At 39.7% G+C, this 14,647-nt stretch overlaps 2 pseudogenes; one reads left to right on the top strand and one right to left on the bottom strand.

The window, feature by feature from the left end:
* The first annotated feature begins 711 nt into the window (after positions 1-711).
* LOC114306856 (NDR1/HIN1-like protein 1 pseudogene) lies at positions 712-2,425 on the top strand (annotated as a pseudogene).
* Positions 2,426-9,185: 6,760 nt separating this feature from the next.
* On the bottom strand, positions 9,186-9,745 carry LOC114310077 (peroxidase 3 pseudogene; annotated as a pseudogene).
* Positions 9,746-14,647: the final 4,902 nt, after the last annotated feature.

Below are 14,647 nucleotides of genomic sequence, written 5' to 3'. Positions count from 1 at the left end.
AAAAAAAAAAATTATTTATCTCACTAATCTAGCTAAATAATCAATATTATACTAATCCCATCGATTGTTAGTGTATTAATCGTCCTAATCAAACATGATTTCGAAGCATTATGTGACATTTATTATGTGGTATTTTAAACTGATTAATCACCAAGCAAAAAATTTTGCAATTGAAATATGATGACTTATCTTTGTTAGGTAGTTAAGAGACAAAAATAAACTCACTTAATATGTGTTGTGGTCTCTCATTGGTCAGGAATATCATATAAATAATGTTACATAGTACCTTGAGAGTATTTAATAATTTTTCTGGTAGGAATTATTTGATCTTTAAAACTAGTTTAAATCTCATATTTGAGGAGGATCGGCTAATTGGTTGAACAGTTGGTAGCTGTAGGAAATTGTTTGATCAAAAGAGTGATTATGCAGATGTGGGGAATAAAATCACCTACAAAATCAACAACAGTGTATGTATGGTACCCTAGGCCTAGTCAATTCTGTTAGATAAATTGATAGAGAAAGAGAGAGAGAATGAATTATGTATTGATGATTGATTGATATATTTGTTGTATATTACAATTCCTATATATAGAGAAGAAGATGGTAGTAGGTGTAGGTGGTAGTGGAGGTGGTAGGTGGAGTGAGTGGTAGTGGAGGTGGTAGGTGGGTGGTAGTTTACATTTTACAATTTACATTTTACATTAACAAATAATTCATTCTCTCTCTCTTTCTCTATCAATTTATCTAACATGGTATCAGAGCTAGGTTAACAACTTAGTAATTCCGCTTCACCGGCGGGCGGCAGCCTCGCCTTGGCCGCCCGCCGGACCTCTACACTTACCTTCACTCCGCTGCCACAAATTCCATAACTGAACTGAACTCTTGTCTCTCTGAGGGAATAATCAACACCTTCACACCAGTGATGCCATAGATATGGATCGCAGGTCCGTCTATGTTGTAGCTTTATCTGCATTGTCGTCGCCGGCGTTGGAGGTCAATCTCCGGCCACACCTCCTGTGGTGTCCGCTCCGCCGGTTTCAGCTCCACACACAGAACATCCACTCTCTCCCAACCAATACCAAAGAAAAGCACGAGGACCAAGAGAGGAGGGAACATATGTCGGAGAAGGAGTGCAGCCACCACAAGGACAAGCGGAGGAAGAGGCTCCGGCGGTTTTTTCGGTGGACTCCTCATCTTGATCTTCATCATCCTAATAATCGTCCTCCTAATATGGGCCATCCTCCAGCCCAAGAAACCCCGCTTCGTCCTCGAAGACGCCACCGTCTACGCCTTCAACGTCACGGCACCAAACTTCCTCACCTCCACCATTCTAGTCACCATCGCATCCCGTAACCCAAACGACAAGATCGGTGTCTACTACGATAAGCTCGACATCTTCGCCATCTACCAGAACCAGCAGATCACCTACTACACCGCCATACCATCCACGTATCAGGGCCACAACGAAATCAACGTTTGGTCACCCATAGTGTCAGGCGTCAACGTCCCCGTGGCTCCATACCACGGCGTTGGACTCAGCCAGGACCAGGCCGATGGAACAGTCATTCTTACCATCAAAATTCAAGGACGGGTTAGATTCAAAGTTGGCACCTTCGTCTCTGGACACTACCACCTCTCCGTCTCTGGACACTACCACCTCTCCGTCACCCACCTCTCCGTCTCTGGACACTACCACCTCTCCGTCTTCCACTTCGACGCCGATCGCCGGAGTATCGTATGTGTCCACTCCGGTGCTGGAGGACGATAACGATGCCGTAGACCGTGACTTTTACCTTCTGGCCAAGTCCTATTTGGACTGCCGCGAGTACCGGAGGGCTGCTCATGTGCTTCGGGACCAGACCAACAAGAAAGCAGTGTTCTTGCGCTGTTATGCCCTCTACTTGGATTGATGGCAAGGTAGGTTGCAACTTGCTTCAAATAGGGACATCAATCACAGAGAAAAGAAAGTTCAGCTATTCACGGAAAACACCCTCTTTCCAATACTGACCACACTCCACTCGGCTCCCCACTATCCAATTAAATTTTTTTTTTATCTCCACCGCCCCATCCCTCACTTTCCTTAAGACGTGGCCCCTCCCTCACATGGGTTTGTCCCCTCTCCCCTCCTATTTTCCACTTTTCTTTCCCTTTTACTCGGTATTATTGATTGCTGATTCATTATTTTAATAAATATATATATATATATATATATATATATTAAAAAAAAAAAAAAAAAAAAAAAAAAAAAAAAAAAAAACAAAAACAAAAACAAAACAAAACAAAACTACATTCATTCCAGTCCCATTCAAGTTTGCTGCACACCACACTTGTTTTATTCATATCAGGGATTCACCCCGCTCACCATTCTACACCAAAAAAAAAAAAAAAAAAAAAAAAACAAAAAAAAAAAAAAAAAACCCAAACACACAAAAACCACAACCGAAACAACCATTCCCACAGTGGGCTTTTTTCTTCTCTACTCTGCCGCCGGTCTTTTCTTCTTGCCTCCGTCCTGCACGGCCCTTGCCGGTGTTGCCTCCGTGTTTCCCACTCCACTGGGCATGACCACTATTCCTTGCTCCTCCACTGCAGCATATGGCGGCCCTCCAAATCGGAACATCACGGTGGCCTTCCGCTTCAGCTCCTTGTTTTCTGCCCTTAGCACGCTCATCTCTGCTCGCGCATCCTTATACATGCGTTGGAGCAGAGCCAGCTGGGAGTTTAACTGCTGCACCTCATTTGTCCTACTCTGTAGCCGGTGCGACAGATTTGTGACCGCCGTCATGCTTTCCACACATGCCTTCAGAGTATATTGATTGGCCTCCACATCCGACTGCACAGCCATTTTTTGCTCCACCGACTGCATCGGAAAGTTCAACGGAGCAAACCCAGTGGTGTTTGGTTGAGGTTCACGGGACACCGCACCTGCTATCTCTCTTGTGGACTCGTTGAGGTCGGGAAAGAGAGTAAGCAGCCCGCGGGAAGACGAAGCCATTTTTTCTGGGCAACAGAGTGTTATAGAGAGTGTTACAGCGTATCTTCTCAGCAAAACCTTCTCAGCAAAACGAAGAGTTTTTCAGAGGATTTTCGCCAATTGTTTGTCTTCGCCTCTGCCTCAGCTCTGTCTTGGTTAAATAGCCGAGGCAGCCACGCGCATCGCGCGCCTCTTCTCGCCGACAAACTGGCACGCCTTTTCATGGCACGCCTTTTGATGCATTCGGGCACGCCTTTTGATGGCACGCCTTTTGAGGGTGCGGGCACACCTTTTGAGGGCACGACTTTTGAGGGCTCGATATCTACATCCATGTATATTTTTTGGGCAGCCTATATACACACTCATACAGTGTCTTCTACACCGGTCAGCTTTATCAATCCCTTTGTTTCAACCTCAAATAGGTTTCTATCTTCACACCTATTTGAGTTTGAGGGGGGGTTATACCAGTATCATGTATAAGTCGCCCATGGCGCACTCCCTAAGTCACCCCCTTGGTGCACCACCACAATTTGCCACAACGGTCCGACATGACCCCGTAAACTGTCCCGACATTGATTCCGGTCAGCTGCTACATCGGTCCGACATGACCCCATAAACTGTCTTCAACAACGATCTGACACGACCACACAGTGTCTGCTACAACGGTCCGACATGACCTCGTAAACTGTCCTGCTACAACGGTCCGACATGACCCCGTAAACTGTCTGCTACATCGGTCCGACATGATCCCATAAACTGTCTTCTACAACGGTCTGACACGACCACACAGTGTCTGCTACAACGGTCCGACATGACCCCATAAACTGTCCCGACATTGATTCCGGTCAGCTTCTACATCGGTCCGACATGACCCCATAAACTGTCTTCTCCAACGGTCCGACATGACCCCGTAAACTGTCCTGCTACAACGGTCCGACATGACCCCATAAACTGTCTTCTACATCGGTCTGACACGACCACACAGTGTCTGCTACAACGGTCCGACATGACCCCGTAAACTGTCTGTTACAACGGTCCGACACGACCATACAGTGTCTCCTATCCCATTTTTTAATTGTCAGTCTATTTTTCTGTTTTGTTACTCTCTCCAAACTCAAGTTGGCTAGTACCTATCCTCCTTGAGTTTGAGGGGGGCTGTTAATGTAAAATGTAAATTGTAAAATGTAAACTACCACCCACCTACCACCTCCACTACCACTCACTCCACCTACCACCTCCACTACCACCTACACCTACTACCATCTTCTTCTCTATATATAGGAATTGTAATATACAACAAATATATCAATCAATCATCAATACATAATTCATTCTCTCTCTCTTTCTCTATCAATTTATCTAACAAATTCCATGAACAACATTCACATATATGTAGTTAACTAGCTTGAATTTGTTTTCATGAACAATAACAAAGAAGGTAGTATGCAAAAGAACAATAAATATGATGGCATTTTGGGAATGTAGCTAGTTTCAAATTATAACGAATACATAAGACAATTGATGAGGAAAAACATAACCAGAGTGACCACTCGGGATGTGGGCTAAGAGCCCCCTAACAAGTGCAAAATCATTAGTACGCCATGAGTTTCTAAGTTGAATACAAATTAGGAAGTTGAGACACGTGTAGCAGAAAAAGGTACCTTCGCCGACAAATTTTTGGTGACCAAAGACCATATTAGTCGCAGAAAAAGGTACCTTCGCCGATAAATTTTTTTAATCGCCAAATCTCAATCAACGGCGACTAAAATATTAGTCGCTAAATGTACTAATTTGGTGACTAATTTTTTTTGGTTGCTGAAAATAAGTTTTTGGCGATCAATTTTTTGGTCGGCAAAAAATATGTGACCTTTCGCGATCAAATTTGTAGTTGGTCGGCAAAAGCATACCATTTTCTGCGACCAACTCATTTTTTGATCGCCAAAATATAACCTTTTGCGACCAATAATATTTGGTCGCCAAAAGTAATGATCATTCGCGACTAATTAATATTTGGTCGCCAAATGTCACTTTATTGCGACCAAAATTTTTTTAGTCGACAAAAGTGATCGACAAATGTGTAAATTCTTGTAGTGCACCAATAAGAGAAAGTTACTCCTGCGTAACTAAATTAAGGTCATGAACCTACTACTAAACTAAAGTGTCATACACGCCATTTAAAAGGGAGAAGAGTAATATTGGGGGACGCAACCCTAATTCATTTATTTATTTTGAATACACAGAACTGTGAATTTTTATTTTTATTTATTTTTTTTTTTTTTGGGTATGAGAAGAGCTTGGCTGACATCAAACAGGTACCCAATTTTCCCCTCATTTTCTATTTTTTAAGTTGGTGGTCTCTACTTGTCCACCCTACAAAAAAGGAAAATGTTTGAGGGTTACAATTTTTGTGGCCACAATGGCTCAAAACTGTCAAAACGACATCGTTTTGGGTGCAAAACATGTCAAAACGACGTCGTTTGACAGTTTTGAGCCATTGTGGTCACAAAAATTGTGACCCTCTAGCATTGTTATACAAAAAATTATCCTTCTGACCCAAAACAAAAAAACAAAAAGAATAAAACAAAACAAGATATACTTGTATATATGTATTTGCATCAATCTACATATTATATTATCCTTCTCACCCAAAACAAAAAAACAAAACAAAACAAGATATACTTGTAGATATATATTTGTATCAATCTACATATTCGACTTGGATTTAAGGGGAAAGTAAAAAAAGGATTTGGCCAACATCACACTGGTGTCAAATTCTTTCCCTCATTTCTTATTTTCCAAGTTGTTGGTTTCCATTCGTCTTCCATATAAAATTTATCCTTTTTAACTAGTTTAATTACCCTAAAAAATAACATATGTTTGTAGATATATATGTATCTATGTATATTCGACATGTATTTCTCTTCAAGGGGGAAGCAAGAATATGACTGTCTGCACGTGTGGTCCACAAAAGAAGTTTCCTTGATGGGGGATATATGGACCCGTCCTATTGCCCTGGTTTTGAAGGAATAAACACTTGAGAATCTTGACTCTACATTTTTTTCTTCATTCTTATCCTCAGGAAGGCCAAAATGGTGAAAGTGTAGTGTGTAGATACAAACATCACCACCCAAATTGAGTACAGATGATGAGAATTAAGCGTGTGCTTCTCCATCAATAGATTTCCCCACACTAAAGCTTGTATTAGATTGTCCAAGCAAGCACGCTTCTATACAAAAAAATCTACAGTAATAAGACAAAGTGTTAGTGAAAGGTGACAAAATTGCAATAAATTTTGAAAGAGAAGGGGCATATATGGGTGGTTTTTTGATCATTGCCTTAAGTATTAATTAATAAAAAAGTTAGTATATGGTTTTTTATTAGATTTTTTTGTTATTAGAAAAATTATATATATATTTATTAATGGGGTCATATTACGTGACTTATTTAGCTCATTTGAAATCCATAAAGAAAAATTTAAAATATTCTTATAATTGAATGTGCTAATTTTCAAAGGCCCAATAAGATTAAGGCCAAGTTTGGCAACTCCAATATAATCCATCTTTTTATTTTTTTATCTTTTTTCCATCACATCACCTCTCTACTTTTCTGCACATCTTTTTATAAAAAGACAAAAAGTGCACTTATTTAGGTCATTCCAAACAACACCTAAATATCATTCTCACTTTTAACTTGACATCTAAAAAAATCTTTAGCGATTTAAGAAACTTAGTTAAGGAATATCTTTCTCTGTTTGTGATAGATAGCAACATTCTTAATTCATTCATGAATCTTACTAACAAGTGCACTTAAAAAAAATATTTAGCCAAAAAAAAGAAAAGAATTTTCACCAAACTCTTTTGATCTTTTTATTTATTTATTTTGGGCCACACAATAAGACGTTAGGATGTTAATACCTTTTTATTCACTCCCAAACATACTTTTCAGCTCAATTCAATTACTAACAATGAACTAGAGTCGTAACTAGAAATCTAGGTGCACAAAAAAAATCAAACATAAAATGTACAGATGTGAGATAAAATGTTCGCAACTGCAAATGAGAACGTATTTTCAACTATAATAAATTTTGTTTTACATCCGTACATTTTGTATCACATTTTCTCTATGCATTTTTCACAACTGAAGTCCTAGCATTTGCCCCTTAATTTAGTATGGGCTGTGTATAGGGATTCCATTACCAAAATCTTTGGCAATTAATGCTTACACAAATACACATGCAGCTCTCTTAAACTAATCACATATTAATCTAATCATACATTAAAAATTGCACGGATCAAGGTCAACTGTCTAATTACTCAATGGAAAAAATAAATGGTGTAGACATTTTGTAGAATCAAGAAATAAATTAAATTAAAAAAATGTGACTCTCAATGTTTTGCACCATTCAAAGAATCGAGAAATAAATGTAAAAATTATCCAATTTTCTAGAAAAATTTCTCTTCATCCTGTGTGTATACTCTTCAATAATTCACTGACTAGGATTATTAATCTTTCCGCAATTCATTATGGGCATGTTTGATTGGGTGGATTAGAGCATGTGATTAGGATTATTAATCCGTGGGCCCAATTATCCAATGTTTGTTTTAATATTTTGGTTTAGGATTATTAATCCAATGGATAATTAATCCAACAAATTTGTAGAATTATTAGTAATGGGGTAGGGGTGAGATTATTAATTCAATGGATATTAATCCAATTGGATAGTGAATACCACACTAATTTAATAAGATTATTAATACTTCACTATTAATTTTGTAAATCAAACATGACCTAGGAGTTCACCATTTTCGTCGCTTAAAAACTTAAAACACCCACACTACTCAACTTAATCATGGCTTTAGCAAATTTTCCCTAAAAACCTTAGGTCGGTTGACGTAATCCAAGACAATCTTTTCAGTAATCCCAGTGAAAGCTAGCTGTTGATCCAATTGAAGTAGTGCTTGACTCCATGGTAGAAAGATGTGTCAAGCTTGAAGGGTGTGTTTGTTGTTTGGCTCATGAACACTTTAGGGTCTGTGCTTATGTTGAAGGTTTGGTTAGCTGGTTTTGGGCAGATTTTGATCAAAGAATCAACATGCTTTGAGTCCATGTTTGGGTCAGGTTGGGCCGACCTCTGAAGTTGTAGAGACGGTCCACGAAGAAACCACAGTGGCAAAATCCAATTGCATGTGCACCTAGATGGAAATGAACAATCACATTAGCTTTTTAAGAATGTGTCTAGATTGGATTTTAGTGAATTCTTTCTTTGTTATTTATTTCACTATTTATTGATTTTTAATTTTAAAAAATATTCAAAAAGTTTTACGTTTGTAAATTCTATTTGACTAGACAAAAGATAATTTTTATTTTAAAAAAAGGGAAAAAAAAATCCTGCTAAAGTCCCCCCAACAAAAAATAAAAATCATCTTTAATAAACTTTTTCTGAATTATTATTATTATTAGAGTGTTCTACGTTAGACGGACCTGAAAAGTATAAAGAACAAAACAATATACAATATTGAAAAAAAAAAAAAATTAGTAAAGACAAAATTTGGGGAAAAAATGTGTCTTTTTTTTTTTTTTTGATCCCAAACTCATCCTAAATGAAATGAAGTATATGTAACATATTTTGTTTGGGTAGAAAATATTTTTTTTAAAACTAACTTATATAATGTTTTGTGTTTGGTTGCGATTCACAAACTGATGGTGCTAGTAGCTGTAAAAGGGAAGGTATTAGTGGGGTGCAGTACTGGTGCAGTACTGGTGGTTGTCGCGGTTGTGTATTGGTTATAGAGAGGTAATAGTGGTGATATCAGTAAGGGTGGGGGTGAATGGTGACAACAGTAGTGACTATTAGAAAATAAAAATTCTTCAAAATAAATAGAACATTTGAAAACATTTATTTCAATGTGCTTTCCTGGCAATCAAACAAAGTAGGGTAAATTATACTCGTAGTTTTTGTAATTTGTTACTTATGTTAATTTGGTCAATATAATTCCATTTGTATCAATTTTACTCTTTAATTTTTTTTTATTTAATATTATTTTAGTCTAATTAATTATATCTATTAAAAAAATAATAAAATAGTTCATTCAAAATGAAATGTACTATTTCAAATTCAACAACCTCTAAAACCTTTTGAGGTGAGAAAATAAAGTATAAAAATGGTGATAAACACCAAACTGACAATTAAAAGAATGTTGAATTATGAGACTTACTGAACTAGTAAAGTAGCGAGGTCATCTAAATCAAGACTAATGTTTTGGAAAGCTTTCAAAGCATCTAAAATGGAGAAAGAAGGCACTAGAATATGAACTTCACTGATGTTGGAAACAGTCCCATCTCTTCTCCCAGTTTGCACAGCATAAGATGATCCTCCTGCAAATGCAACACCCTCTTGGGTTGCCAATGCTAGCATGTCTGCACACGAAACAATCCCTTTGCATCTCTTCTTCAAGTCAGCTTTGATCTCATCGATCACTTCGAACCCTCTCAAGGTTATGTTTGGGGGCGCCTCTTTCTTTGCTACATTGTCTCCTATGCTGTCTATAAGCACTAATCCATCACATCCCTACAATGAGATGATCAATTTCTAAAATTAGACTGTTCGGTTGTGTTTTTGTTTTTGTTTTTTTATGTTTTTAGAAATCAAAATAATGAAAAGTTCAAAAGCACCCATGTGCGTACAGAATACCGCACTAGATGATTGTGGATCGGAGCTCTGCACCCGATTGGACTATCCAAGAGCTGAGGCCTTGCAACAATGAGCACCATTAGAGCTGCCTAGCTGGAGTTGTTGGATAACCCCTCCGGTGTGGGAGTAAGCGATCAGAGAAGATAGAATGTACTCTCCAAGTGTAGAGAATTATGTTTAAGTGAGTATAGTTCAGCTTCACTTAGTTACCTTCAATGTAAAGTGAGTGTAGTTTATATAGAACACCTTACTTGTTGCCCAAGATGGTTTTATGAAGCTTTGGTGTTGCCATTCTCCCTTTAACATTGCTCAAGATAGGGAATCATTAGGCAGTTGATAATGGATGCAAATACTCATTGTAACCATACTGATAACAGATCACATTCCCTTGATCAACTATTTCTGTGATCCTAGGGGGAGGGGACCAGCTGAGGTGGCAGCCTATACATGCATGCATTCATAATTTTCACATTTCTCTGAGAGGTTCCCTCAGCTCGATACCATTGTGCCTCAATTCGGCCTTTTGTGAGACTGTTTGCAGAGATAGGCTGGCCTATTCGGATATCTTTATATGGGTATGGCCCATCGGTTCAATCCATAGATTAAGTTTTGCAGCTCGGCCCAACCCAGTGTGGCGGTTGGACTGACCTTTCTATTGCGAGTTAGGCCCAAGTGCTTGAGGACTTGGGTGGACTGTATGTTATGAAGATGGGCCTAGTTGGCTGGCTCACGCATTTACTTGACCCACTTGGACTTGGGTTTAATGGATTGGGCCGACCCAAGGCTAGGATCCAAGCCATTTATATTCTGCCCCTTCAACCCATTGTTGTTTAGTATAAGAATTGAAAGACTTATCGACAGTCATTGCCTAGACATACAAGCTGGCCCAGGGAATTTAATCAAAAAACAAAGAGAATCTAGTCATTGCTTTCCCTGTTGCTGCTATCGTTGAAGGGGGGTTCAGTTTCCCTAGACCCGTTAGTTCGTCGTTTCTTACACCAGGTCCAACTTACACTGATGCAAGTTTCTGTGAACCTCTTTCGAGTCGTTTGTGGTGTCTTTATTCTGAACAAGCGATTAGGCTTGAATCTTAACATCTGGGATATCTTGGGATGCTACACCCTTTCTCACAACAAGGACCACAGTATCTATTACCATCATGTGCGTTCTACCGACTGCCACCTTGTCACCAGTTTGCCTAACTCTGATAAGCACAATGATGATTTTCTACAAGTTAGTGGGAACTGGGAGTTTCCTGCTGGGACTGAGTTCAAGTCTGAGAGGATGCCCCAAAAGGATTGCTACCCAGGTCTGAATCCTGTGCCCTAGCGTTTCTGTACTTCTATTTATTATTTGACTTGTGTTTCATTTGAGTGCTATACTAATGTTGTTCCCCATCTCTGTAGAGTCTTCCTGTTACCAACGCAGACCAAACCGCGAGAATGTTGAAGCGATCAAGGCCGCTTTGAGATACAAAAAGAGATCCGCCCCCGAATTGCTGGACTACCAGGCAACTTACCGAACCACAATCCCCAAAAAAAGCGAAGCTTGCTGCTTCCCTTCTTGATTCTAATACTGAGACTGACACATCCCTATTCCTTTAGTTGTGAACCGCTGCCATGGCTGGAGTTTATCTATTAAGAGGACTTCTTCTCCTGCCCCCAGTTTTACAATGGGAGGATCAATGTCCAAGAGACAAAAGCCTTTGGTTCTTTTTCTATCATGGAGACTTTTTTGGTCAAGGCTGAATCAAGAGGTGTAATGGATGTGAAACTGGGGGTGGGGGCTTCTGGTCCCTCTGTTGCTGCTACTGAACCTGCTGCTTCGATTGCCGAGAGGGCAAAGAAGAGGAGGAGAGAGATTGACAAAGCCATAGTTGGTGAGGATTTTGAAGAGCCCATTGTGGATGAGTCCTTTGAAAAATGGGAACCACCCATGCTTCATCAGGGCAGGCCCATTTCCACCTTTAATTCAGTTGTTGCTTTTAGAGAATTTGCTTTTGATTTGACTAAGACCCTGTTGATACCAGTAGACATGGAAGATCATAATGGACCTTGCGATATCCCAATCTTGAAAGGAACTTTTCAAATGATGACCGCTGTGAGTGCTCTTTTATTTCTTTTTATGTTCTTTTCTGGTTTGTATCATTTTCTTCCCTTTAATACCTGTTTATTTGTTGTAGTGTATCCAGAGGATGCACCTGTCCATCACCCGAGCCGAGTAATTGGAGAGGGCCATACTGGAGGCCACTATGAGTGTTGAGAGATTGACAACAAATTTGGAAGCCGAGAAGGAGGAACGCAGGACTGCTGAGAGAGAGGTATTTCGTCTGAATAAGGTTGTCGCTTCTGCTGAAAAGTCCAAGGAGGCTACTATTAGGGTCCAGGCCCAACTCGAAGGGAAGGTGGCAGAGCTAGAGGCGGTTATTGTAGTGATGGCTACTGAACGCTCAACTTTGGAGGCTAAGCACTAGCAACAAGGTTGGGATGAAACTGGAGTTGCTTATAAGGAGGAAGTGTTGGCACTGCATGATAAGCTTTTTCTGAAAGGTTGGACAAGTGCCTTGGTCGCTACTCACATTCCTGAAGAGTCCTCTCTATTTCAAAATGTTCCTGTTCCCTCAAAGTCCTTGAAGACTACTGGCACCCCTAGTACTCCTTCAGCAAAGATTTTCCCAGGAATTGACTCTGCGAATAAGACTCCAGAGAGCAGTGCTGCCAATGAAACAATAAGTGTTGAAGGGAGTGAGAACTTGGAGACTAAGGCTATGGGAGACGTGGTTAGGGAAGCTTCTGCTTCTCAGGAAGTTGGAGCTACCTCTACTTTTCCTTTCCAAGATGACATGAACAAAACTGTGAATGCTACCCCTGAAGTTCCTCTTGCTGATGAAAGTCAGAGTGGTTTTTGTTTGAAAAGACTTGGAGTATGTTTTCTACACCCTTTTTGTTTTTTGCTTTCTGATACACTGGAGCTCGGTCTTCCTGATGACGAGTTGCTCCCTTTGATCCCTGTTAAGACAATTTTTCTTTTTGTTGCTGCTTTTGTGAGGCCAGCTGTGCCTTGGTTGAATGAAGGAACTGTTTTCTTGTTAATCTTTGCAATCTGATACTTTGATACTTTTTTATTCTAATGCTTGCATTGTCTATACTATTTGCCCCCGGTCGAGCACTGTTGGGGTTGCAGGGCCGAATAGATGCTCGATCTGGTCACTTGATATTTTTGGATTGAAATCGAAGGAGAATGTCTTACTCGAGTCCAGGTTGAGTTCAAGAAAAACAATTTTTTCCCTCCACCTAGAGCTAAGTAAGATTGGCATTGTAGATCTTTGCCATTGGATAGAACTTACTGAAGTCTATTTCATCCTGGAAAGCAAGAGTGTGATGAAAAATATAAAGAAGTGAAGTCTTGCTAAGGTCCAGGTTGGTTCTGGAAAAACAATTGTTTGCCCCCACCTGGAGCTGAGTAAGACTAAGGCTTAGGAGCTTGATCCTGAAAGAATTACCCAAGGCAGTTCCAACTTGTGCTTGTATGGAGAAGTACTGAAGTATTGATGTGTTTATAGTTAAGAAATTCTGTGAATTCTAGAGAAAAAAAAATGATTAGTGAAAGTTCGTTTGTGTGGTTTCCACCAAGCAATTCCATTTGGCTAAGATCCATTTTAGTTGCCAAACATAATTCCACCAAGCAATTCCACTTAGCATGTTTGAGTGCTAACCAAAACTAAATTTCGTTCGATCATTTCAAAATGAAGTCCATTTGGTTAAAACAAAAGCTGAATCCGTTTAATAATCATTAAAGCTAAATCCGTTTGGTTAACACCAAAGCTAAGTCCGTTTGATAATTGTCAAAGCTAAATGTGTTTGGTAAACACCAAAGCTAAGTTCGTTTGGTAAACACCAAATCTAATCACTTTTACTTTAAATATGTCCACAGGGCTTGGATTAGAAAGACTAAGTTAAGCAATAATTTGTTCTGGTCATAAAGTTGTACAGGTGCTGGAAACAAAAGTTCAAAGAAGGGATTAAGCATTCTTATTAAGCAACCGATAAATGTTTGGACACTTGACGGATAATTTTGGGGGTGTAGTCTATTGATAGTACTTTTTGAGGTTGGCTATATGCTAGGGTTGAGGTATGGGTTTGCCCTTGAGATCTTCTAAGTAGTATGCTCCGTTCCCAACTACAACTATAACCTTGTAGGGACCCTTCCAGTTAGGTTCTAACTTCCTTTTGCCAGACACCTTTTTGTGGTCTATGACTTTCTTCAGAACTATCTCTCTAGGTGTGAATTGTCTTGGGAAAACTTTCTTATCAAAACTTTTGGTAAGCTGCTGCTGATAGGCGACAAGTCTGATTAGTACTGCTTCTCTTCGGCCTTTTTCCATGTCCAAGGCTTGTGCTATAGCTTCCTCATTATTTGCATCTTCAAACAATTCTAATCAGAGGGTTAGGAGACCGACTTCTAGTGGAATAACAACCTCCATTCTGTAGGTCAAGGAGTAGATGTTTCCCCCGTTGAGCGCCGTGCTGTGGTTTAGTAGGCCCATAACACATGGGGCAACTCTTTGACCCACTTGCCTTTTGCACTTTCAAGCCGCTTTTTTACCCCGTTAATGATGGTCTTGTTTGACGACTCTACCTACCCATTGCTCTGTGGGTAGCCCAGAGAGGAATTCCGATATTCAATCTTGAGATCGGCATAGAATCTCCTAATGATCTTTCCGTCAAACTGCGTTCCATTGTCTGCAATCAATACCCGTGGGATGCTAAAATGGACCACGATATTCCTCATAACAAACTGCTTTGTGTTTGCTTCTTTGATGCGTGCCACTGCGTTAACTTCCACCCACTTGGTGAAGTAGTCGATGACAGCGATGAAGAATCGTCTGTTCCTAGTCCCCTGTGCCAAAGGTCCAACGATGTCTAAGCCTCACTGAGTGAAAGACCATGGGCTAATAAGTGAAGTAAGATTTTTAGCTGGCT

Source organism: Camellia sinensis, chromosome 9 (genome assembly GCF_055761805.1).
Source record: "Camellia sinensis isolate YWXY chromosome 9, ASM5576180v1, whole genome shotgun sequence".
NCBI classification, from domain to species: domain Eukaryota; kingdom Viridiplantae; phylum Streptophyta; class Magnoliopsida; order Ericales; family Theaceae; genus Camellia; species Camellia sinensis.
Note: the sequence above shows the minus strand (reverse complement) of the source record. Positions and strands in the feature narration are given on the sequence as shown.